The sequence below is a fragment of the Tympanuchus pallidicinctus genome, unplaced genomic scaffold, assembly GCF_026119805.1.
Source record: "Tympanuchus pallidicinctus isolate F22 unplaced genomic scaffold, pur_lepc_1.0 scaffold10, whole genome shotgun sequence".
NCBI classification, from domain to species: domain Eukaryota; kingdom Metazoa; phylum Chordata; class Aves; order Galliformes; family Phasianidae; genus Tympanuchus; species Tympanuchus pallidicinctus.
Genome location: NW_026294619.1, coordinates 13,747,281 through 13,770,813, shown reverse-complemented (window position 1 = coordinate 13,770,813; position 23,533 = coordinate 13,747,281). Strand labels below are relative to the sequence as shown.

General features: G+C 38.8%; 1 protein-coding gene across 3 annotated transcripts in view; it reads left to right on the top strand.

Moving 5' to 3' along the window:
• Positions 1-23,533, top strand: part of HTR1F (5-hydroxytryptamine receptor 1F) — a 114,227-nt gene that overhangs the window by 64,088 nt on the left and 26,606 nt on the right. The gene's annotated exons all lie outside the window — the stretch shown is intronic.

Sequence of the window (23,533 nt, the reverse complement as noted above, 5' to 3'; positions counted from 1 at the left end):
AACCCAAAACATGGAGAAGAAAAAGAATACAATAAAGTTTAGTAGAGACTTTTTGTACCTTGAACTCAATTGAAGTGCTGAGATAACTTGCAAACTTTGGCATCTCTCGTTCAGTTGTTCACTCACGAGATGCACACACAGAATGACTCATGTTAAGTGACAGCCTTTATAGTTCGATGTGGTGTGAGTTCTGGTACAGCAGTGTTATAATTACGATGACTCTCCATCTCATTCTCAATTTAAGAAAGGTAGAGATAAAAGCAGAAAAAAGTGGAACAAATGATGATGCTGAAGGATGGAAATGCTTGAAATCACTGGCTAACCACACTACTGAAACCATCACTAAATGAAAAATTGCAACTTTTCTCAGCTGTGCAGCAGCAAGTTGCATATGACACTTTTGAGTTCTCTACTATAACTGCTTCTTTTTCCATAATTAAGACAGAGACAGTGGATTCAGTCTGCCATCAGCCCAAGCCAAACACCATTTATATGCTGCAGACCAAGTCAACGAGGGAGAAGAAAAAACATTTCAGCCTGGTTCTCCAAGGTTATAAGCACTCTTTGAATCTATTAACCACCTGGCACAAGCTTTCCAGCCTCACTGCAAGTATCCTACAACACTAAATCAAACGTTGTTGGTGTTGTCTTTTAAATTTCACTACAGTGAATCAACGGAGATAAGATTTTTTCATGTCACCACCCAGGTTCCTTTCAGGGACAGCCAACCAATATACTGGCTCTCGGTCAGACCTTTGTCAAGGCCTGAAGCAGAGTCATGTCAAGGCACTACTGTTGAACATGGCTTCAAAGTTCAAAGACAGAGACTGAGACTGCACACATTTTTCCATGAATCCGTCACCATCCTTTTTCAATCTCTTTCTATTGTTGACTGCTTCAGTGACAATAAATACTGCAATCTTAACAACTCCGTAGCCTCATCTATTCTGCAACAGGACTCATCCTTAGTTACTAAAACTCTGCTTGTAGATACCTCCAGCACTTCCAGTGGAATTTCTCTACAATTTTACTAGCATAGCTAAAGCACAAACTTGTTATTTTGGGCCTCAAAAACTGAGTATGCCTTATAATAGAATGCAAAATCTAGATTAGAGAATTTTGCTAGTGTATCTCAATTCTAAACAGGCCTAAGTGAAATGATTTATCTTCATACATAATCAAATTAGCAGTGGAAATTAAAATTCATGGACTTTATCAAATTCAGGATTCTCCTTCCCTGTGATAAATATCTGGGAGCAGCCAGTACAATTGTAGCAATGAAAATTACACATAAAATATTTATCTAATATTTTAAGCACAAGTCTGTCACAACAATATGAATTTTACTTGAGAAAGCATGAATTTTGAAATCTCGTCCTTCGACTACCTTCACAGGCACTTTAACATTGACCAAAAAAATAACAACAACCAGATAAAGAGCAACAACAACAAATGCATACTACCACTTGGTTACGCTTTTAAAAAAAAATTTAAAAAAAGGCATTCCTAAAAAAGCTTTTAGAATGTTTAGAAAGAGATCAGAAAACCAGCACTTACATAAATTCATTATCCATTTCAAAATGACTTTTTCAGAAGTAACAGAACAGAAACAAATCAAATGTCCCATTAGATTTCACTCTAGGGATTATATTCTCTTACATGTTTTTGATTCTAACCTTTTGACAGCTAAAATTGGAGTTGCATTACTGAAACAGATAATGAACCCTGAGTATTGTTTTCAGATATGATACAGGAAGTACTGATTTATGCATGAGGTTTACAGCAGAAACATTATTGAATATAGATTATTTTGTGTCCATGAACATTGCCAAGCTGTCCCTTTAGCTTCACTGTTTCCAGTTGCCATTTAAAATTAATTTTTTTAGCGGGGGGGTTGTAACTAGATAATCTTCAGAGATCATACCGTACTGTTCTGACTGTGCAATTTTTCTCACTGGCAGCATAAGAGTTGAAATCAATAAGCTTTGCTGGTTTGAACCCCTGGGCCAATCTCCTTTGATGTGTTTCCCACACGTGAAGAGTATTCCTTTCTACTTGAAAGCAGACATCAGTATGAACAGTGACAGACTTAGCACCTGTAGTACCTGTTTCTTTCCCCGTTTGTGTAGGGGAAAACGCTGGAGCCATGATACAAGGCCGAAGAAATCTTTCATTTGAGCCTGTATGCCTTCCCTGACGTTTTCAGGCTATTAGCCCTTGTAGTACTGGGAAAAGCTGTATATATACTTCCAGGTAAAAGAATGTGAAAAGCCATGTCCCAGCCAGCCATACTACAACTACAATGCTCACACTACATAAATTTCCTATAGCACAGCATGTAAAAATTTGAACAAGGACTACTATCAAAGGGGCACAAACAGTGCTGCCTCCTGTCATTACTACTCATTTGGAGCCAGCTTGGGCTCAAAACTCTCCAGGCTTTGATATTTGGCTTTTCCCTATTAGAAATTGAAATTAGAAATTGACTGGTTCTGTATGGGAGCCAAAAGTGCATGCACAGCATCAATTCTAAGAGGATCAGAGACCTAAAGTAAAACAGGAAGCTAAAAGACAATGTAGTCACAGCACAAGGGCAGCACATCCTCAGGACAAAAGGTGAAAGGGGGAAAAGAAAGAGTAAAAACATGACAGGATAATCTTTATGACGCATACTAGTTCACAGCCTCCTGAAGGTTTTTCCAAGGTCTCCTACCAAAGGGAGAATAATTGAAGCTGCCCTTATAAATTGCTCAGTAGGAACAGAATTTGGGATAAGCACGAGAGATGCAACACAGAGTTCAGAGGAAAGAGCCTAAAAATGTAAAATAAACAACATTAAACATCCAAAGTGCAGATTTAGAAGGAAATCCATGGAAACTGAAAATATTCCTCACAAGTCCTAATTCAGCACAGTAAGTTTTTGCATAATTCTTTTTGCTGCTCAGCCTCAAATCAAAATCATCACATTGCAAAAACACACTGGTTAAACAAGCACAAATCCTAGACTTCTGGGAGAAGATAAGTAGGCTATTGGTTTACATGCACACATGTACCTAGTAAGCATACAATAATGACCCTGCAAGGCCCAAAATACCTCCCATACACTCTACAAAGTAACGTATTGTTTATTAGAGATCAAAATTTAGGAAAAACAAACAAGATTAAAATGGCCATGCAACTAGAATTCATCTCTCCTCATTTGCTTTCAGTGGAGCATCCTTTGTTATTCTCCCCACAGAATCCTGCTACACTTTTTGTCAAAGGGATCATGCACACTGAACAGGCAGATAGTATTGTTTTTTCTTAACTAATATTCTTTCCCCAATGCTTCATTCATCATAATTACTCACTTTCTTGTGGTCCTCTTTAATGATGTTCAGAACTGTAGACTTCTTCAGAAACACAGCAAAAGCCTCTTCCCAAAACTTCATGAGCTTGTAGCACTGTTCTCGTTTTGAAGATGGAAAACACTGTCATCAGTAACTACTGACTGCATGATCTCAGCATAAGAAGAGCGTGGCCTCAGTTGCCAGAATTTGATGGAATGCACACCACTATTTTTACTTAAAGAACACAGTTCCTGGATATCAGTTTTTCAAAGCAACTTTCCACTTCTGTCAATCAGACACAGCCTCTCACACGTCAAGCATGGAAGATGACAGAGTGAGACAAGTTTCGCTGAACTGACTTCAGAGAGATCATCAACATCTTTCTGACCCAGTACCACTTAAAATTCTTTTAGGACCAGAGGCAAATGTCTCATCTTGAAACCTTTATTTTCTTTTCTCTTTCTTTATACACACTTCGATTCTACAACAAAGTAGGCAGTAGTCTGCCAAACTTCCCTTCTCCATAAAATTCTTACTTACACCCTGAACATCATCTCAAGGTTGTACAACCAAGTTTACGCTCATTGTCTTCTCTTGATAAAGTTACTTTGCAGAACCTTCTTCCTTTCAAAAACAGCACCAATTAGAGCCCTTGGAGTCATTATCACCTCAACACACAGGTTTAATATTCTTGAACTGCTAACACCACCATCTTTCACTGAGCTAATTGTATGGAAGAAAGCACCGTACAATGTAAATTGCCCCTGCGCCTATTTCTAGTAGAATATTGTTACACATTTTGTCACTGAGTGTCACAGGTGTTGGTTGATAAGTGAAAGGGATAAGGGATGGTGGACACAGGGATTACTCTCCCACTTGCACGTATTCAGCATGACACATTTTTTGCACACAGCCACAAGATGTCAAAAATCATATCATACAATATAAAGCATGGGGATAATTTTAGACATTATCTTCTGAGTATAACCACTCTGAAATTCATTCGTCTCCAAGGTATTGAGTAGCAAGTCTATTTTTCTTCTTCTTACAAACTTAGAGATACAATAACTTAAAACATCATACTGCAGTATGACAGCAGTGCTGGTCCTATAAAAGCCGTCGTCTTAGGAGTGGGATGTTATTTCCATGTACTCAACACTTCAAAATGTTTTCCTAAATTAGACTTTTTATCTTCTGTTACACAAACCAAGATTCCTTACAGGGGAATTTAAGTTAAATGGAGACATTAGCAACGCTAATAGATAGTTTGCAGGAAATGAAAGGGCTCATGAAAATCAACAGGATGCAAAGTAAAGATACTAAATTTGCTTGACTGTATATTACCATATATGTATATAAATGCTAGTTCGACTACTTTTTTTAATTAGTTATTGAATAGTATCACTATTGTGGTAAACAGAGTAGTACTCATTTTACTCAGAGATCTGCACACTCCAACTAAAATACTTGCTCTGTTTGCATGACAAATATCACTGCAATGTGGGTAACAGAAGGAATATATAAAAAAGATATAAATTTTAACTTCAAAGTTAATCTTAGATTTGCAGTGAAGTTGTATACAATTCACTTAGCACTGTTATTTTAAAGACTTTCTCCAAATGCATGTAATGAATAATGTTGAGAGTCTGAACAATTCCAAGAAGCAATAATATTGTGCATGATTCACTCATTCCTGACCAAAACAGGGCAGTATCAGAAGCACATAACTGTAATACTTTTACATGTTTCTAAATTAGTTCTTACAAGTGATTTCATACTTTAGACATGTCAACAGCCAGGATTAAAATGATTACAGAAGTCATTTTGGAACATAAAATAATGAAGAAAGTACTGCATAGTTTCTAGTATAGCATTTACCTCATTATGTTAACCTGCTGAACTGCAATCTATTAGAATCATCTACTAAAAAAAGATTCATTATTTTGTTTCCTTAATTTCTGTGCAGTTTGTTTTTTTATTTTCTCTCTCAAGCAATTGCCATTAATCCTTGGTGTGGAATCAGGCCATTTTGCTTGCACTCAACATACTTGAAAGCTGCCATAACTTGTAGAACAGCAGAAAATTACTACTAGTAAAGACATTAAAGCAAGAAACTACTCTTTTAGAACTATGACTTTCCTGCTTTCCTTAGGAGATTCCTAATTTTTAAGACTTCTTTGAAGGTCCAAGGTATCAATATCTACTAATTGAGATTTAATTCTTCCTCTTGAACTGTGGTCCAAGCACAGAAAGATGTTTTCCTCTACTGGGGGGTACCAGATAGTGGCTCATCTCTGGCAGCAAGGCTCTGAGTAAAGAGTGTATGTGGCAAAGCTGGATAAATAAATAATTTGGAAAGATATTGATATTGTTCTTATTGAATTTCAGAGCACCACATATCTTTAGGTAGGAATAAAAACCTGCATAAGGCAGGGTGGCAAAGGACTAGCTGAAGTGTGTAGAGAAGGATCCAAGGGGTCACAAGCTGAACACGAGTTAGCAATGAGCATAGCGTTAAAGAAAAAGAAATTATGCTGTAATACATGAAAGAGGGGTATAAGAAAGAATTAAAAAAAAAAAAAAGCCTTCTGCTGAGATAAACACTAATATAGTGTAACCCAGACTACTCCATCCATCTTTGAGTGCTATATTTGAGAGACAATGGCTAATTGAAAAACACCAATGAATGAAAAGGAAAAAATCCCAAGAGCTAGAAGAAATATCAAAGAAATTACATAGAGAGTGTGAGGTGCCGGAATAGGCTGCCCAGAGAGGCTGTGGATGCCCCATCCCTGGAAGTGTTCAAGGCCAGGCTGGATGGGGCCCTGGGGCCCTTAGTATTAGATATGGAGTTTGGTGGCCCTGTCTTGGCAGGGGGGTTAGAGCTTGATGATCCTTGAGGTTCCTTCCAACCGAGGCAATTCTATGATCCTATGATTCTTTAGTCTAAACAGAAAAAGCAGAGAGGAAGCACAACTGAAAGCCTAGAGGCTAATGCAGTGAGAGAGGGAATACAACAGCCTCCATGTCCATCCAGAAAGCAGCATGAATGCATACATTCCAACAATGAAATTTTAGCTAACATTTTGTGACTGCATTGGAAGATCATGCCTAAGGCTTGCTTAATTTCTGTCAGATGTGGCAAATACAGTGGTGTAATAGGTTAAACAAATTACTGCTCTAAACAGGTTTTCAAACAAGTCACCTTGCACACATAATTTCCATATAAACAGTTTCCCCTTCACAGAAGCCTACAAGTACAACTGATATAACTGAATTCATGGCTAGTCTAAACAAGAGGATTTAAGGATTAACAAGTCTTTGAACTTCATTTTTATCACCAGCAGAGACTGTCTCTCAGCAGTTATTTTCCAACTTATTAAAAATCAGCATTTTTTAACAGTCTAAAATAAAAAACAGCAAAACATAAGCTTTTCATCCTTAGAAACCTATTATCATTCTTTTTCTACAAACTCGACAAATACCCAGATCTCTTATGTAATCTTTTGTTCAAAAAATACTTATCAAGAATACTTACACTTCTATTTTATCTACTTCATATCTTTCTTTTGATCCTCTCTCTAAGACTATTTGCTTTTCAGCAGATTGTCTGGAGGACAAAACATCCTCAGCACATCACGCAGAGTAATAAACTACCTACCTATCTAGAGTATGCTAATGAAGTAAGCTTGGGATGCTTCAGATTAAGGGCTCATTACTGGTTTTTAGAGAATATAATTGTGCACTTGGGAAGCAGTAACTTCTTAATTACAGTCCTCTGGGGAGTGGGAGGAATCAAAGTGCTGGCATGTCTGGAAGGGACTAGACATAAGTAGCCAAAGTGGTCTAATCCTATCAGGGGAGAGAACACTTGATCTGCACTCCAGAAAGCTCGTAGTCTAATTTAGGCACTCTCTAATTAAGTATTTAAAAATTGCTCTCCTCAGTGCGCTACTCAGCTTCTGCTCTTCCATCAGCTCCCTCACTTAAATCATCAGCAAGGTTAACCAGCATTGATTTTTTACTCTGTACCTCATGCATGTTCTAGTTTCAGTGAAGATGGATGGGATCACAGTGAAGACGTGGCTGGGGTAAGAGGTGATTAATCTTGGGATTCAGTGAGACACACACCAGGCACACATCAGGTTCTGCGTGTCTCCCATTAGGTACCACAGCTGAATGTATGTGGAAATAATGAATGCATTGTATGATTCTATAAATGCTTTATTTTTTAGAAATTAGGGTCTGAACCCTGGTAAGGTCTTATACTTGAGAACACTGTTGAAGCATATCCTGATTTTATTTCATTCAAAACCTTATTTGATTTAAAAAAAACCTAAAACATTGTCCAGCATGATGGACAAGATTGAGGGAAAAAAAAAAAAAAAAAGGGAACAGCCAAACAACATCTAAAGCATATCATTTAAAAAGCAAGTGAAATACAGATCTAGGATTTGGAGAGAAAAAAAAAAAAAAAAAAAAAACTACTGATAAAACCTTTACAAAGCAGTCCAAAGTAGCTACTTATTGCAGCTGAGTGCTGCCGAGTCATACAACCACCAACAATCTGGAGACCATTTTGTGAAGGTCTGTTCTTTCACTCACACCACACATTTCACAAGGAGGAATTCCAAAAGTTTTCAGGGTGACTAACTGCAAGTTCATTTTCTGTCAATCCAGAAAAGCACCATATTCATGATAGCTCACAATACCAGGCAATGTCATCCCTGGTATTGTTGTATCATCTGAATTCTTACTTGAACTTACCCTCAGCTGGAACAAGGTAGCAGATCATCATGTGGCATATCTAGGCATCTCTCTGCTGTAAACATTTTAAAGTTACCCATTTTTAATAAAGAAAAGAAATAAACAAGGATGATACACCATAGCATGAATGAAGCAATCTTAAATTGCAACCCACTATTTTAATGTAAACTAAGTACCTGCAGGCAGGATCACCAAACTTCTGCTGAACTTTAGCAGTAGAAAGAAACTGTATGAGGTTGGCAGCCACGGCACAGCAATTCATGAAGGAAGAAAAGGGAGAGGATGAGCTGGATCCTACTGACAAGAACATCACACTCGCTCCCCCTCAGCAGTGGGCTTTTCATGCAGCTGCACATAGGGTGGTGAGCGGCTGAACAGAGAAATTGCTGCTGCTGAGACTGAGCAAGCCACTCACTCATCAGTCTTGTGCCTTTTTGCTGCTATTCCTCTTGGTAGTAGCACACTTCTTCACTTATTAAAATATCTTCCTTTTAACCTAGTCTGGCTTGAGATGGTGGAATGTATTTGTTTTGAAGGAGAAAAGATTAAATAAAATACATTGTAAATTTTGTTTGAAGAGCTGTACCAGAGTGAAATCTTATGGTTTAAAATATAAAATATTTAAACATATATAAACATATATATATATATATATATATATATATATATGTATGTATATATATATATACACACACACATATATTTAGCAAAGCTAGTTAAATACATGTTTCAAAGCAAATCCTACAGGGAACACTATCCAGAATATATTGCATAGCTAATCACATGCTGCATTCTCTACAGTAAGCAATAGCTTAAGGGCACTGCTTGTCCACTTTCCTATCTTATAAAACAACCATTTCTGTATTGGGATCTGTAAAAACTTACACAAACGACTCAAAACAACTGGAGAGGCAAGAAAACAAAAGCAACACACTATTGGAGCAGAACAGTGGAGTTGCTGTATGCTATATATATTACATTTCTACTGCAAGATTCTTGACAGTCTTGAAATAAGCTGGGGAGAAAAATGTTGAGAACCACTGCAGCTGATAAATAAATCCAAGTGATATCTGTGAGGTCAATAGCAAAATACATTTTTGAGAGAGGCCACTGAAACACAGAAAGGGATGGGAATATTCACATAAAGGTATCCACTGGGGTTTTACTATCTAAGAATATTAAAATGGAAGGTCTGATGAAAATCTGAGAAGAATTGCAAGTACTTGTAGTTAGCCTTCCCTCTGTATCACATTAACAAGACAAACGCAGCATAGGGTAACTAGGCAGGTATGCTATTTACAAATAGCGAAAGCTCAGTAGAGAAAAAAGACACGAAAACAAGCCAACATTTTATGCTGAGCAATTATTAATGCACCAACAGTCTGAACATTAAGTTAAGATTCTATAATGAAGCTAGCAGTCTGTGGAGCTGGTTCAGTCATAAGATTGTTCTCTGCTTAATGTGCCATAACCATTAAAGATGAAATAGAATATTTGGAAGACAGAAACAGACACAAAGCAGAAGAACGTCTTAGCAAACAAAAGGCTAGAGTTCTATTCACACCTGAGCATTGCATAGTAGGGTAAAAAGAAAAGAAAGTTGCAGTCTTTTTCTATGTCCCACAGTGAAAACTTCTAAAAGCTACAGCAGATATACACTCTTTGCAGGGATGATCTGCAAAAGCCAGTCTTAGATTAGAGAATAAATATTTCATGGTTCCTTCTACAGTTACTGGATAGATAAAACTTCCTCACAAGAATAAATTTGACTGAAATTTGCCTGTAATTTTTCTGAATTACCCTGTAGGATACTAGATTGGAAGTGACTGTTATGACAAAAGACAGAATGTCAATCCAAAGTAGTTTGGCCATAAATTTGAGCAGAGGGCAAACATCACATGTTCAACACAGAAAAGTGAAAAGTTTTCATATGGGGAAGAGTAACCCCATGCACCTATAGAGGTCAGAAATGACATAGGCTGATTAGCTTGAAAAGATCCTGAGGTTGCACTGGATGCCAGATTAATATCATTCAATCAGTGTACTCTTGTCACAAATAAAGCAAAGGACCACATATGTCCACCACACAGGGAGGTTATCCCTCTCTAGTCAGCACTGATAAGGCTACACTTCATTCGCTTTTGGGATCAGGGATGTGTTCAAGAGGGATGTAGAGAATTTGCTGAGACTGTCAGGGCACAAGGCTTGCAAGGCTACGATGAGGTTAGGGTTTGCTTAGGATGGATGGGATGATCCACTTAGTGGCAGCAACTACCCAGAGAGATGTATCAAAGGCAACAGAATCAAATGGTTTTTGAGAGTGGTAGACAATATAACAAAGGCCAACATCCACAAACAGCATACTGAGAGGTTCAGGCTAGAGACCAGAAAAAACTTCACTAAGAGTATAGCACAGGACTCTCACCCAGAGAGGTTGTAACATATCAGCTGTATTTTCAAAACCAGCTTACCTGGTCACCAATTTACACAGAACTGGACAGCCATTACCCCTATAATTCTTCAGCTCCCCAGAGGATTCTCACTAATAATCTGTTTAAGGAAGCAAGTGCCTCCATGCAGAATGAAACTGCATAAATTAATCTGTCTTTCTGAACTTGCAAGAGCTTACAAAGCCGCATACTTCAGCCTTTCAAACGACTGTAAAAGTTAGAAAGAAAAGCACACTGTACTTTTTCCTATTTCCCATAACCAATTAATATTACAAACGCTTCAAGGTAAGCATCTGTAGGATCACCCACAGATTTTGCAACAGGAACAAAAAGCCTCTTACATTAACAACCTTCAGAATTTAAGCAAGCAGTTAATGGTGAAAGTAAGATAAAGCAGTAAATTTCAAAGAGCTTATTACAAGCTGGGAAAGAAACTAAGCATAGAGGTACAGTAAGAAAATAGATCAAGGCACTACATGATTAGTAACTGTAGGTCTCAAATAAGTTTTTGGCAGGCTTTTTGTTGTTTGTTGTTTTTTTTTGTTTGTTTTTTTAAGTCATTTTCAGTAGTGAAGTAATTTACACAAACAAGATGGGATTCTAACTGGCAAACAATCTGTTTAAGTGTCAAAAATTAAGAAAAAAATTGTAAGAATTCTGCTGATGTTTTGTTTTATCTTAAACATACATACACACACACAACCTTCTCTCTGTTATGGTTGCAGTTTTACATTCTGAGTTTGTTGAATAACATCAGAATTAAGAATGTTGCAAAATCAGTAAGAAAAAGTATTTCAAGGTATTTGACTAATCCCAAAGCAGGAATCACAATATTTGACATTCCGTAGAGAGCTTGTTATTTCGGAAAGTTTCACAAGTTCAAGAGACTTGCATACTATTCACTGGATAAACATCCAAAATTGCCAAGACTTATCTCAATAGAACTGTTTTGTGAATAGCTCAGAACTAACCACCTATATCATATCTGAAGACTAGCTCAAGCATGGAAAAAGCCACAGATGAAATAATGCATATCCCTCTCTTTGTTCCCATTTCTTTGGAGCAGTGTGGATGAAGATTTTATCAAAAAGACTGCAATAGTTTCAAAGGCAAAAAAATGAACAAGTTGCTGTTGGTTAACCCAGCAGGCAGCTCAGCACCACAATCTTTCATGTACTCCTCTCCCAGTGGGATAGGGGAGAGAATAGGAAAAAAAGAAGGTAAAACTTGTGCGTTGTGATAGAGACAGTTTAATAGGAAAGAAAAGGAAGGGAAAATAATAACTGTAGAATTTCTCAGATTAGAAAAGACCTTCAAGACCATCAAGTGCAACTACAACCTAACCATACTACCCTAACTCTAACAACCTTCCACTAAGTCATGTCCCTGAGCTCCACGTCCAAATGTTTTTTAAATACATTCAGGGATGGTAACGATGAAAAATCATAGAAAGGGTTGGGTTGAAAAGGACCACAACCACCATCCAGTTTCAACCCCCCTGCTATGTGCAGGGTTGCCAACCACCAGACCAGGCTGCCCAGACCCACATCCAGCCTGGCCTTGAATGCCTCCAGGGATGGGGCATCCACAGCCTCCTTGGGCAACCTGTTCCAGTGTGTCACCAACCTCTGTGTGAAAACCTTCCTCCTAACATCTAACCTAAACCTCCCCTGTGTCTCAGTTTAAAACTATTCCCCCTTATCCTATCGCTATCCACCCATAAACAGCCATTCCCTCTCCTGCTTATAAGCTCCCTTCAAGTACCGGAAGGCCACAATGAGGTCTCCCCAGAGCCTTCTCCAAGCTAAATAGGCCCAGTTCCCTCAACCTTTCTTCATAGGAGAGATGCTCCAGCCCTCTGATCATCTTAGTGGCCCTCCTCTTGACCCTCTCTAAGAGCTCCACGTCCTTCCTATACTGGAAGCCCCCCAGGCCTGGACGCAGCACTCCAGATGGGGCCTCACAGGAGCAGAGTACAGGGGCACAATCACCTCCCTCTCCCTGCTGGCCACCCCTTTTATAATGCAGCCCAGAACACAGTTGGCCTTCTGGGCTGCAAGTGCACACTGCTGGATCATTTCCAGTGTCTTGTCCACCAGGACCCCCAAATCCTTCTGTGCAGGACTGTGGAGACTCAACCACCTTCCTGAGGAGCCTATTCCAGACGTTAACAACCCTTTCTTTAAGAAGTTTTTCCTGCTCTCCAACCTAAACATCCCATGGCGCAACTTGAGGCCATTTCCCCTTGTCCTGTCACTGGTGGTGATGATAAAAAAAATAAACAAGTGATGCACAGTGCAATTTCTCATCACACACTCAGAAAATGCCCAGCCAGACACCAAGCAGCAGCTGTCCTCCAAAGACAATTCTCCCCAGCTTTACTGTTGAGAATAATGCCATAGGGTATAAGACATCCTATTTGCCAGTCTGGGTCAGATGTACTGGTTCTGTCCCCACCAGCAGCTCCTTATGCACTCCCAGTCTCCTTACTGTTGAAGTAGCAAGAGAAGCTGAAAAATTCTTGATTTAGGGTAAGTATGACTCAACAGCAACTGAAAAATCTATGCATTATCAATATTATTCTCATTCTAAATACAAAACACAGCACCATAGCAGCTACTAGAAAGAAAGTTAATTCTATCTCAGCTGAAACCAGGACAGTTGTAAAGACCATTCCATACCACCACTGCTAAAAACCATTCTGGCATCGTCAAAAGGATCAACAATCATTTCTAAAATTCAGAACCTCTCCCAAGAGCACATTCTGCTGAGGGGCTAGTCTGTAGCACAGTTTTCACATTCGTGAGTGCCTCAGAGTAGGTAGTATTTCTGAATAACATCTCAGGAGACCAGAGCTGAGTAAATCTTTCCCTGTATTTATGATCTGTACTGTTGCACGGGATGAACAAAAAAGTGACATTTCTTCCTTTCTTAGTGTTCCAATACATACAGTATGATGTGAATAAAATTATTTACCAAATTAGAAAAGTGCTTGAATTTTTATGAGTAGTTATGTGAAAGCAGAAAAATGAGAGGTGAGTTAAAAGATTGTTATCATCATCCAAGAAATCGGTTTATAAATGAAAGTTGATCAGCAACAATTCAAAGGGCAAGAGATGGAAAGATTAATCCCCAGTAACAAGTGCAGTTTCTTGCAAATGAAAGTACAAATTACAAGTGACCAGGTGCCTCTGACACACACAGTGTAGAAGTACATGGACTTGTACACTTGAGCAAGCAACAGCTTGGAGGTGAGAAAGCTCACACATTTTAACTGAGGCGGCATAGCGGAGGGAAATAATGGGGCTGCATGGGCCAGAGGCATGGCACTGCATAGCAAGAAGCAGCATACAAACCTGGAAGGGTTTTCTGCTGAGCTAAAGCCAACATTTGTGATGCTGTCAAATGCAGACAGACATTTTAAACTGTAAAAGAATGCCAACAGAATACATACAGCGGAGTTCGTATTTACCCTTTTTAGCATGTAAAACATTTCTTTCTAATATATGAAAGAAATATGACTATTTAGAAATATTCTAAAATATGACTCATCTGCTACTACAGTAAAATCCTAATCTAGTTAAAATTTGAGAGACCATTACAAAGAAAAAGAACCTAAGGTGCTATAAGAGGACTTTCCAGTGACCTTGAAGCGAGCACTTAAAAAATAACTTCAGCTATATGTTCTTATAACATATGATGAATAACAACAGATTATCAATCTAAATCAGGCCTAAATCCTGCCCCTAATATAAAAGAACAACTACTGAAATTATTTCTGAAAGGCATAAATGGCCTTTATGAAATTATACAGATATATTTCCGCTCATAAGAGATGTTGCATCATTGTAATTTCACAGAAATCTGGATCTTCATCCAGAAGCAGAAGCTTAGGAATAGGTCAGGAAAGCGTACACAAAATGAGACCAGTGCAGGATAAATACACCACTGAGCTATAGTCCAGCTGTTTCTGACAAACCTAAACTAACAGTACTAAAATTAGAGAAGATCAGTTTCTTTCTTGTTATTTTCTACAGAAGAATAGAACCGCCACATGTTTTCCCTGCTCATGATGAAACTCAGGTCAGCTTTCTTACCCCTCCTTGCATGTTCTGTAGCTGTGAAGAAAGGATTAGCCATAGATAATATGTGTTCCAGGTCACATGAACCAAGTGCTAGAAACATTTTTTGAGCTAGAAGCTTTGTATCTGCCATTTCCTTGTGATCCGATTTTCTACAGGAGATAGATTTGTTTTGACAGCAAAGCACAAGGGAGACAATTTTAAAGTTATATTCCTATTTATTGCTTGAATTTAGTTACACTTCAGCCTTTATCACAATTTTGTTCTTTTACTCTATGCAATTTTGCAGGAATTGTTGTGCAGTGTCTAAGATCCCATTTTAACAGAATCTCTCTTGAACACAAAGGCTAAAGCAATACTCTGGATCTGAACACTGCACTCTAGATGGCTGCGATCACTATTGCATCAGAATAAGAAAATGGTTAAATACAGCTGCAGTGTCACATCAGTACTTATTTGGGTAGCTATGCTTCAAAGCAAAAACATACAGAAAGGTTGCACATCTATCTGTCCTTTCCCTTGGCTTTGAACATGTTGAGATGTGGTCCCTTCGAATCTTGCCTACTGGAGCAACGTAATCGCTCATTGTCATGAGTAACATGAATTTCACAAACTATTGTGTAAGAAATTAGTAACTAGATTAGTTTCAAGCAACCTCCTTTTTTGTTACCTTTTGATATTCACAGGTAATGAATCTCTGATCCAGTTCTCTTAGCGTTCCCCATTCAGTGTTGTTCCCTTAACTGGGCATTTTTCATGGCCACAGCTGACTGACAACAAAGATGAAAGGCAGACCTGTCACAGGCGACTGTTTCTTGAAACAAGAGATCACAAATAGTTTTTACCATAGTGCCCCCTCTATACGTGCATTCGGGCTGCTTTCTTATTTTGCTAGTTTTTCTATGTTCCCTTGTCAGCAGCCAGTCTTAAATGAAAAGGAAGGAAATCTAGAGACCAAATTCCTATGCATTTCCATTCCCTCTCAAAGAAAGGAGGGAAGGGCGTGGGCTGGCAGAAGAAAAACCATGCATAAATGAGGCTTGTTAAGACCACATTTTAACAAAAAAAGGTTTTTCTGGGTGGCGGTGCGTGCATCTGCAGCATCTCATGGGAAAATGTTTGAGTACTTTGAGATCTTGGAGAGTTTAGTAGTGGCTGCTTTCAACAGTATCTACTTTAATAAAAAAAAAAATTACTCTATGTGCAAGAAACAATAGGAAAAGCCAGTCTCTTCGAATAATTTAAGAACTTCCCACAAATCAAGCAGTTGTAGGTACTATACATTTTATTATAAAGTTTGAATATTAGGAGGATCTGGGCCTTCATTTCAATTACTTATTCTCTTGCCTTCAATTTATCTTTATCCTTAAGCCAACGATGAAAGCACAAGTTTTATGTATAAAATTTGTACAGTTACAGTTACCTACAGTCAGTATCAAGTCAGAATTATGCATATCCAAACCATCTATTTTTTTTCACTAAAGAAAAGGAAATAAGTTTATAGCAGAGATTGCATAAAAATCTCTTCTTTTGCCTTCACTACCTTGAATGTATTAGCGTACGCCTGTAAACACACACAAAATTTGAATAATACATAATCATAATCCTTGAAAGAATGATGTTACAAATAATTCTAAAAACAATACTTCCATGAAAGACTTCCAATCTTCATAAGATTTCCCTAAATTCACATGAGGGGAGGAGTCCAGACGTTAAGCATATCAAATAATGTTTTCATAAAACTCTGCTTTGAATCTCTGTGGCTCAGCATCCAAATCCTTCACAGGATAATCCAGCTTCTTAAGGTCACCAGACTGGTGCAAAAATTCTGTAGTTGGCAAGGTTCAAATCTCATACAGCCTCAGTTCTCTTCTTCACTGTGTGCCTTCAGACTAAAAACCTGGCAAAACTTCTAGGGTAGCCTTTTTTCTTAAAACATCCTCCAGGGAATTGATGGGTTTCTCCCCAGCTAATTCCTTTCCTAACTCTGCTCATCGTAAACTACGTTTTTTCCTTCCTTTGAAGACCTACTGTTCAATTATAAAGGGAACAAACAATTCCTGTGGGTGCCTAACCATGCCATCTTCAACAGAAATTCCACAGTGACCTCACCATAACGCACATCAGGGTGACTCTTGCCCACCCAGACTATAAACACTCACATAATTCAGCAAGTTTAAAAGTACAATCCATACCCCCAACCAGAAACTGTATGTCCTCTACCTTGTTCTTTTGTTGATTTATGCCAATTTAACACCCCACTTTAAGTGCAATTGTTGCTATCATTTGATCAAGGGTTTCATAGGTTTCACATAGGTAGGAAGCTTGGCAAAACAGCATCTGGCAGAAAGGTCTTTTTACCCAGTTTTCAGTGTTTGTGCAGGGCAGTAGATACATAAGATTGTGCTGGCCTTTCTCACCATCTAGAAAATATATCAACTACATGATCAGATAAAGCCATTCAAGGAAAAGGCAGTTTGATTCATAAAAGGAAATACCTCAAAGGAAAATTCATTTGCTTCTTAGAGGTCATTAATTCTACTAAAGTCAGCGGGCAATGAAGAGGTGAAGAGATTAAAACAAGACATTATGGAATCATAAAGATTAGAAAAGATGACTAAAATCATATAGTCCAAAAATCAACACATCACCACCATGCCCACTAACTCATGTCCCTCAGAGCCACATCTCAAACACCCCCAGGGTCAGTAACTGCCATCTCCCCAAGCAGCCTGTTTCAATGCCTCACCACTCTTTCTGAGATGGTTCCAAATATCCAACCTGATATTCATCCTCCTCTGGTGCAACTTTAGGCCATTATCTCTTGCGCTATCGTAAATACAGGTCTGCCAAACAACCCCTACAGCCCATTACTATGGAGTACTCCACTCCAAGCATCATTCAGTGAAGCCATCCCACCTTGTTTGCAAGGCCTAGATGAACAAATCTCCCCACTCTCCACAGATACAATCCGTGTAAGGAGGAGTACTGGTGCTGAAGCACACATGGCTTCTAGGACAGAGAGCAGAGCACTTGCTGAACTGTGACAATCTCCAGTTGGGTAAAAGCATTTGTTCGGTAAACTTTAAATTCCTCAGAGGAATCAAGAAATGATGCTTCCTGCTACTCCAAATTATATTCTAGGACTTTTTTTTTCCCCCCTATCTTAAGAGCTCTGAATATGTTTTGTTCATCAGATGGATCATCTGGTCATAAGGTTTTGCCCTCTGAGCAGAATCAGGTTTTGTCCAGCTCCTGGCTAAGGGAAAAAAAAGTGATCTCAAGCTACAGGAAAATAAAAGGTATCAAGGGATATAGCAAGGAAGTAAATCATCATTAAGACATAAATCAAGTGTTTTGGAGCTGGAGTAATCTTTCATGCCTTTGGTTTCAACTCTTCTTCAAGCATCTTAACATGGAATGGTGGTGCCCTTGCTGTAACCAGGCTGTTAACAGAGCCTTGCAGAGCTGTCAGCAAAGCAACACAGTGATGCTCCAGCTGCTTCTCAGTTGAGGTTTTTAAGAGACGCCACCCACTCTCGGGAAGGGTATCAGTCTTCATACATTGAGAGCCAGACGATCCCACTTCAGGGACCATGTCCTATACTCTTCACAGTCTGTGGTATTCTTGGCAGGATATTTTCTTACTGGAGGTGTTGGTGGCCAGAAATCAAAACACTGTAATGGACTGAGAATAAGAAATGTTGCAACACTTTTTAAGAATTGCTTGGGTCGTTTTCAACAGCAGCAACTTAAAGGCATACTTTAAGATAACCAATTTATTCTTAAAGTCTGACAGACTTTCTAGTATTCTTAGAAGACACGCAGATTGCAGTCTTCCACTTCTCTTTGTTCTGCATTACCAAAGGCTTGAAAAGTTAAAAGACTTTCACCCATTTAAGAAAAGATAGATATGTACATTGCAGAACTGAATTTGTGGCCTTTCCATTTCTCATAGAAGATCACCATTGTTTTAGGAGCTGGACTCTATGATCATTACGTGTCCCTTCCAACTCACGACATTCAGTGATTCTAGGAACAGGTTGCTTTATGCCTGAAGTTAAACATATATTACATCCAGAACATCACTGCAGGGGAAGAAAAAAAATTCACCATGACAGAAAGAGCATAAGAGGCCAAATACTGCTAAGCATCAAGCATGAGTAAGCTTTAATATTTAGGAGAACGTGGAAGGGAAGAGATCCCTATGGAGCTGCATCTCATAGAACAAGTTGTAGTCTCCAGTAAGATAAAAAGTTGCCTATCGCTTTTAGCAAAATCCCTCTTCTTTTTACTGACTTCTAAGGAAAGGGGCAGAAACAGGACAGACTCCTTTTGAGAAAGCGTGCTTTCCAGAAAGATTTCCTTGCTCCTCTCCCTGCACTACAGGTGTGTGTGCACAAAACCACTGTAAGTCTCACCTTCTAACTAGGAGGAACTTACTGCAAACCAAAGGGAAAGGCCAACTAGGGGGAAAAAAAGATGAGAAGACTTATCCTCTTATTCAAGCCGCTGAGCATGTCAGCATACTCACTAGAAAGCACTCCTCTGCTCTCATGTCTTTTAGAAGGCGGATTCTATGTTTGGCACTCTTAATGATGTAAACTCCTCTGCTGGAAAACACATTCCATAGGCAGGTTACAGAGTACTGCAAGGGCAAAGGGAACATCACAAGCAGAGTGCAGGCTGGGGTGAAGAAGATCTCGATATTTGCTCTGTGCTCCTTCCTGTCCATCTCCTGCAGGAGGTAGGACAAGGCACTTAGCCTTCCTATAATTTCTCTCTCTCTCTCTCTCTATTTTGTTGTGGTTCTTTTTGCATGTGTGTCTGTTTTGCCTTTTGCATTTTGTTGTTTTTTGTTTGTTTGTTTGTTTTTAAAGCAGAGTAACATTAAGCTCCAACATTGAGAATTGGAGTTTAAAGGGCTTTAGTGTTAGGTTATATAAAAACACAAGTCAGAAAGTCTGACTGTTAGCCATCATTTACTAATATGCATTTATTCTGTCCAGAGAAGGACAGTAATGCCACCAGATCCACATACCAGCTGACAGTAGTTTCATCCTTTTCAGTAAGATAGAGCAGAATAACAACATACTTACAGAGAATTATCTGTCACTCACAGTATGAGTAACATTTGTACTGTCCGTGGTTGTGAAAGCAGAGAAGTAAAGAGATAACTGACAATAAATAGCCATTCTTTAGTTTACAAACTGAAATAAGTATTTTCAAGATGCTAGCAGCATCGTGTAGCTTGCCTCAGAGATCTAAGAGTGCTCAAATTTAAGGCCTTCACATTTGTCCATTACAGAATAGAAAACTGAATCACTTGAAATAACCAGCTATCACAATTAATGATATTTTGTAAGACAGAGATCAAAAAGTTGAGAACAGGATCATTATTGACGTTGGGAAAATAAGTCTTCTTATTTCTTGTACAACAATGAATAAAAGCACTACTCCTAGAAAAAAAGCTGTTTTGAAGTGAAATATTGAAGTAGTTATGTTCTCACTGCACAGACATGTTTGTTTACATTAACTGCAAGAAACAGAGTACTAAACTTCATTGTGGCTTTAGGCTTCTGTAAATCAATACTGCAAAATTAAGTTTGTCCCATAATGAACTAGATGTCATTTGGCACTTTGTTTCTTAGAGAATTTGCCAAGCAATGGCATACCTCCAGAGAGTATATCCAAAGCTTCTGATCACAGGTCTGCACCTTGAATCCTACACAGCAGCTGAAGGCATTCCATTTGGGCTCCACATTCCCAGGGTATTCTTACAGCACTGGTATTACTGGGTGATGCTAACTTCTGCTCAGCTGAATCAACCACAGGGGAACCATTAACTCCTTTCCTTGCCACTATAGGAATTGAACATACTTTTATTGCATTTTTGAAGCAATATAAAAATATTAATGAGTACAGCAGAGCAGAACAGAATCAAAAAACTTTCATGCAGAACACTTGGGAGGAACTGAGACTGAGAACAAGGTTGTAATAGTCACCTGCTTCATTTAGAGAGGCCCTAAAGCAAATCAAGTGCTGGACTGCTGTGCCCTGAGGATGGTGTGGATGCTGCCTTGCTGTAAAGCTCATTCTTCCCAATCAGAGTAGCAGTGGATACCATTGTAATTTATAGTGGCTGGCAGACTCCATGGGAAGGAGAAGGGAACACTAAATCTCTGACCTAGACTCTCACATAAACTTACCCTTCCCATTAATTAAGGTACTAGCTCGTAGCTGGCACACCCCCATTTTTTAAGGCTTGAGAGACAAGAAGGATCCTTTTAGACAAGGCCAGCACAGCAGTAGCAAGCTTCACCGCAGCTTTTGAGTAAGCACTTCATCTGTATGTTACACAGCACATTCATCTGGTCAGATAATTTTATGTCAGCAGTAATCTATTACATCACTCCAAAACTAACCATAAGAAAGGGAAAACAACAAAGATTGGAGGGAGGGGGGTAGTTTTGTTTGTTTGGTTTTTTTTAAGCCTTTGTTCTTGAGCACAGGGCTGTTGAAGAATGCTGCGCTGGTCCAGAAAGCTCTGTAAGAACATCTACTGGCCCCATCTGCATTAGCCATAAATTCCAGCTGTCCATAAACAAATTCGCTCCCACAAATAGAATTCATTTTCTTGTCTTTTTTTAAATCTCTGAATAAAAGAAAAAAATCTTTCTGCTTGGCTGCCAAAAATCTGTGAATAGCACAAGCCACTAAGAGCAGCTGTGAACTGAATCTTTCTTTCATCTGTTAAGTACTTTCAAGCCTCCACTTCCTTAAGCATCATTTCAACAGGTTGGCTGGTATAGGTCATTCTTCCTTCCCTGTGGTAGCTTGGCTTTTGCTGTTCTAATGACTGTCTTCCCCCTGAAGGATTTTGCTTTCAGCTGGTCTCTGTGGAGCAATGTGCCAACCAGGAAAGCAGACCATGAGCTCACATTGTTCCATGCACTCAGTGCTCTCTCTGACCAATTGCTACCACCTCCTGCTATGGCAGAGCACGCAGTGGTAATATGTAAATATCAAAAAGAACGGAAAAGTATCTTTCTTGTTATCAGAACTTTAATAATACACTTTGCTGTATTTATAGAAGGTTTGAATATCTCAGACTGTTATCGGCTGAAAACTGTTTCTTTATAGAGTACACTTTTTTCAAACAGCCAAAATAGTCTTCTGGACCAAGCTTCATAGACTGTTAATAGAAATCAATCAAACAGATTTGCAGGTTCAGCTCTATCAAAACCATCCTAAAAGATGCAATTTCTTTTTTCAGAAAAAAACAAACAAACATAAGCTAACCCTTTCCTGCAACTAAAAACTACAGTTACATTCAATCTGAAGACCATCCATAAGAACGGATGGCCAACTGTCATATTTGCCTTCTAGTAAACACAGATTTTATAGAACCTGATCTTCTATTAAAAAAAAAAAAAAAAAAGGACATTTTCCCTTACATTACTCTGAGATATTTAAGTTTGAAAAGGTATTTGTGACAAGCACCAATGGTTTTCTGGAACTAGTGCACAATGCATCAAGCAAAGAATAGCATTTCTATGGCAACTGTCTCATCACATTTCAGAAATGGAAGAACAAGAAGCACTCTGCTTCTATGTTTTCAGTTTCCTTAGTAGTATCTTGTCCTTCCATTCACCTAGAACTTCACAACGAAGGTAGGAGAAGGACACTTCTCAGCTGAGCTCTGTAGAAGTTGTCAAGTGCTGGGCTATTCGCTCTTTTAAAGCTCTACTAAAGCTCTGAACCAACATTGCCACAAGATCAGTGTTGTTTCTGTCTTTGCTACAGCCAGATATAACTTTAAGAGCTTGCCATTTGCCTAGGACATCTGGCTGCCAAGGATAACAAACTGGACACAGCCCACTTTATCTGTGCTGGAAGTGTTTCTAACAAACCCAGTCACAGCAACTTCAGGCAGGCATCTCCACCAACTAAGAGAGGAAAAAGTCTGGTACATACAACTCATACCAGCACAGCAGCTGCCATAGCCCCTGCCCTAATGAAAGCAGTCCAATTGTCCTCTGGCTTTCCAGCCTAACTCAGTTCCTCCCTCCCACACCTCCCCTTCACCCTCAAGGTAGCATTAGTCACATTTCTTCCTACGCTTCAGAGAAGATCCGAGCCAGCTCTGTCATGCCATAAGCAGCTTGCTTACGGCAACCTTGAATCATACCTTTACCCCAAAGAATAGCATAAAGATATTGTTCACATTTGTTCTGTTCTTCTAATTGCTTCACTTCAGCGTGCCTCATGCAGAAAATGAGGTGTGAGACCTGGAGTCAGACAACCATGAAAGACCGAGGAACAGCAATAGCAGTGAGAATGGCCTTTGTGCTGCTGGCCTGCTTATTTGTACCTGCTCACTCAGACTGCTGTTATCTGAATGCAGAGTCAAGCTGCTCAATTTTAAAAATTGAGGAAGAGACAACGTTTATTTTTTAGCAAGCAAGGCAGCTTTTGTATTCCGGAGAGACCTGAAAACCTCTCTTCTGTTTCTTTTTCTTCCTCAAATGGCTACCTTAATGTCCCTTAGATAGAAAAAAAAAAAAAAAAAGCAATTTTTTTTGGTAAGGACTATAACCAGATTCAACTCATTTTGCACCTCAAACTAGATATCACAGAAAAGAGCACCATTCAACCATTTCAGCTTTCAACATCTTTCTTGATAAATGTTTAAACTTTTACTGTGTTAAAGACTGAAATTTATCAGTCACAACCCAAATTTCTTTATGCTTTGTTCAAAACCTAAAATATGTAATTTCATGTGTTAAGGAGCTGTTGCAAATTTTTCACAGAAGAAATAATTTCTGCCTTATTTCATTTTTCTTTTGTTCGAGTTCTGAGTAGTGTCAGCATGCTCAGGCTTAGAAATATTGTACTGGCACGC